General features: G+C 54.5%; 1 long non-coding RNA gene across 1 annotated transcript; it reads right to left on the reverse strand.

Annotated features, from left to right (window-relative positions):
- Positions 1 to 475: 475 nt before the first annotated feature.
- On the reverse strand, positions 476 to 2,870 carry LOC106149773. Its single transcript, XR_001236142.1, has 3 exons — positions 2,634 to 2,870; positions 1,203 to 2,157; positions 476 to 1,065 (listed from the first exon to the last, which is right to left on the reverse strand). It is a non-coding gene; the product is annotated as an uncharacterized LOC106149773 (long non-coding RNA).
- Positions 2,871 to 3,125: the final 255 nt, after the last annotated feature.

The raw sequence follows: 3,125 nt of genomic DNA on the forward strand, positions 1-3,125 counted from the left end.
ACAAAGCAAATGAGTAATTATGGAACATCCTATCATCTTGTGTGCTTTTGAGAATGTGGTTCTTTGGTATGGAAGACAGTACACACAGAAGTAATATAAAAGAGATTAAGCAAAAACCCTGAGTTTGGATTTAAAATATTAGTATGAACTCAAAAAGTATTTCTGTGTGTGTGTGTGTGTATGCGTGTATGTACACAGCGCATCCACCCACCTGGACCCCTCTGTAGGGAGTCCTGCAGGTGTGAAATGCTAAATCCCTCATTAGCTAGAGGATGCCAGAGACATTGGTTCACTGAGAGATTTAAAAGGTGGCAAAATCTTTTAAAAATGGATAGGACCGCTGGGCATGGTGGCACACGCCTGTAATCCCAGCACTGGGGAGGCTGAGGCAGGAGGATCGTTGTGAGTCCGAGGCCAGCCTGGGCTACAAAGTGAGCTCAAGGCCAGCCTGAACTGCATAGCGAGATCCTGTCTCAAAAAGAGGAAAAAAAAAAAAAGGATAGGACCAAATCAGTAGCATCTAAAGACACATCCAGATGTCAGACTTGAAGGTGAGGCAAGGCTCCTTGCCTGGGGTGGCCGAGACATGGGGACCTGGGGACACCAGGGTGCTGTGTGGGAGTGACACCACCCATAGGGTCCCCTGGGCAGCTTCAAAGTTCTGTTTCTTGATGGAGCCACACTGATAGGTCCACTGCGTCACAGTTACTAGCTCATCCTTGTGTTTTGTGTGGACTGCTGTGTTTGTGTTGTATTTTACAGTGAAATGTGAACAGAGAAGCCGGAGGAAAAAATTTAACAACAAACATTCCCGGCAAAGGTGAAGCAGCTGACAGCTGCCACCTGTGTCCCTTCACGGTGGCGGTGGCGAGGTGGCACATGCAGGGGACCAGCAGCTCCGGGATGGCATTTTCCTGGGTGACCCTGGGCCTTGGGAGCACCCTCGGCTCCCTGTCCTGCTGCGTGAGTGCACAGCTCACAGGGTGCGGAGGCTCCAGGTGGGAAGGCTTGGCCAGATCTCCACACTGTGCAGCGCTCTGCGAACTGCCTCTCCTCCCATCTTCGCTGTAAGACACACACAGCGGGGTCACAGCAATCCTCCCCGCCCTCTTAGGAAAAGCTGGCCGATTAGACAGGTACATTAACCACCCTGAGGAAGGTCAGCGCAAGGGCGGGAGGGCGCGGCCACGTGCGGTGCGCACCTCACGGTAGTGACGCAGCTCCTCCTCTTTTGCCACAACCCTGTCTGTGCGCGTGGCCTTTCCACTTCACTCACCAAGTCTTCATCCCCTGGCCTCTTGCTCCAGCCAAATACTTGGTTCCTCAGTGAAAAAGCAAAATCCCTGCTCTCAGTGAGCTTGTATTCCAGCAAGAGCAGAAGACAAAAACTCCAACGGAGAGGGAAAGCAGCTTAGGGGACATGTGCAGTGGCCCAGGTGATGGGAACCAGGTCAGGTTGGAGTTAGGGGCAGGCTGGGGCGCCCAGGCAGGCGTGTTCTGCAGCTTTGGAGTTGGGGGGCCCTGGTTGAAAGGTGACATTTGAAGTAAGGTCGGGAGAAGGTGAAGGGGTGGGCTGCGGGCTCTGCTGGCGACCACCAGTGCTTAGTTTGGGTCCTGAGGCAGGAGGGTGCAGGGCAGGTCAAGGCCGACAGCAGGGAGGACCGCGTGTGGCTGGGCAGAAGCGAGCTGGGGAGGAGGGCAGGGGAGGAGGCGCAGACCGCCTCAGGCTTGGCAGGCCACTGCAGAGGCTTAATGTTTCTCTTTGAGGGCAGTGGAGAGCCAGGGAGGATGAAAATGGTGGAGGACAGAAGGAATTTATGCTCTTAAATGGCTCCTTTGGGGGGCTGTGTCAAGGCGTGGGAGGTCCAGGGTAGAAGCAGGGAGACAAGTTATGAGGCTGAAGTAGGAACTTGAGCAGGAGCCAGGGTGCATGCGGAGGCGCGGGGCGGCGCGGGTGCGTGTCTTTCCCCGGGAGGGTGCGCTCTCAGTGGATCCTCCTCTCACTGCGGCCTCCTGGGCCGCCCTAGGTATGAGTTCGGGGTTTGTCTCAGCGTCTCCGCACGGCCCCGCGCGGCATCTCCGCGCAGGAGTGGCTCCCAGGATGGTCTTCGCGCAGCGACCTCAGCCAGACACACGATGTGGGCCTCACTGGCGTCCCTTAGAAACACACAGCGTAAATAATTGCAAGAGCAAATAACAGACAGATGATACAAACTAGGGGCCCATCCTTTGCGGAGAAGGGGAGCGGAGGTGGGGAGAGGGGCGGACAGAGGAGCAGAAGCAGGAAGAACGCGGCGGGTTACGTCGTGCACCGGCTCCCGCAGGAAGCCACCACTGTCCCGTGCTCAGCAACATGTTAAGGGAGCGGCCCCAGCTCCTCAAAACAGCGGGAGCCCCTTTGCTGAGAAGCCCCTCCTTGCCTGCAGCCTCCCACCACTTCTCTGGATTGTGCTTTCATCAACAGTGCTGGTGTTTTCCGGGAGCTTTTCTGTCTGGTTAGCTTGTGGGTGCCAGACCTCGTGTTTATGGGCCTGCACACGTGAGTGTACACACACACACACACACACACACACACACAAATCTCTGTGCTATCCTGCAACTTCTACTTGTACAAACCCTGATTATTAACATACCTCCTCACGGCACCACCAGCCCTCTCCTAAGTTACCGCAACGCGGAAGTCCGGGGTTGGTGGATTTCCTTCCGGTTTCCATATGAGCCCAGGCACGCACATCCGCAGACCTCCTCTCTGCTGGCCGCCGTGGTGACCAGTGACCCGCTTCGGGCTTAGCCCTCACCTGGGCTCCTTCCCCACCTGCCCTTCCCCACACGATTTGAATTCTCACTAATCCTCAAGAGCACACAGTGGCCATTCCTCTTTTGCAGACTTCACTGACATTTGGGGCCTCGGGTTCACATTTTATACTTTCATTACCTGCTAAAAATTTAATGTCTGTAAACATATGACTCCAGCCAGTGGGTAGGGAAGGAAATCTAAGATTTCAGTTCAATAAAAGTCTTACGTCTTTGACATTCATTTTGTTTGTTTTTTACAAGGTGTGAGATTCACGTGATGCAAAATTCCACTGTTGTGAAAAGCTGCAAGGAGGAAAAGGAAGTGTCCC

Source organism: Chinchilla lanigera, unplaced genomic scaffold (genome assembly GCF_000276665.1).
Source record: "Chinchilla lanigera isolate Chin_1 unplaced genomic scaffold, ChiLan1.0 scaffold00052, whole genome shotgun sequence".
Taxonomy (NCBI): domain Eukaryota; kingdom Metazoa; phylum Chordata; class Mammalia; order Rodentia; family Chinchillidae; genus Chinchilla; species Chinchilla lanigera.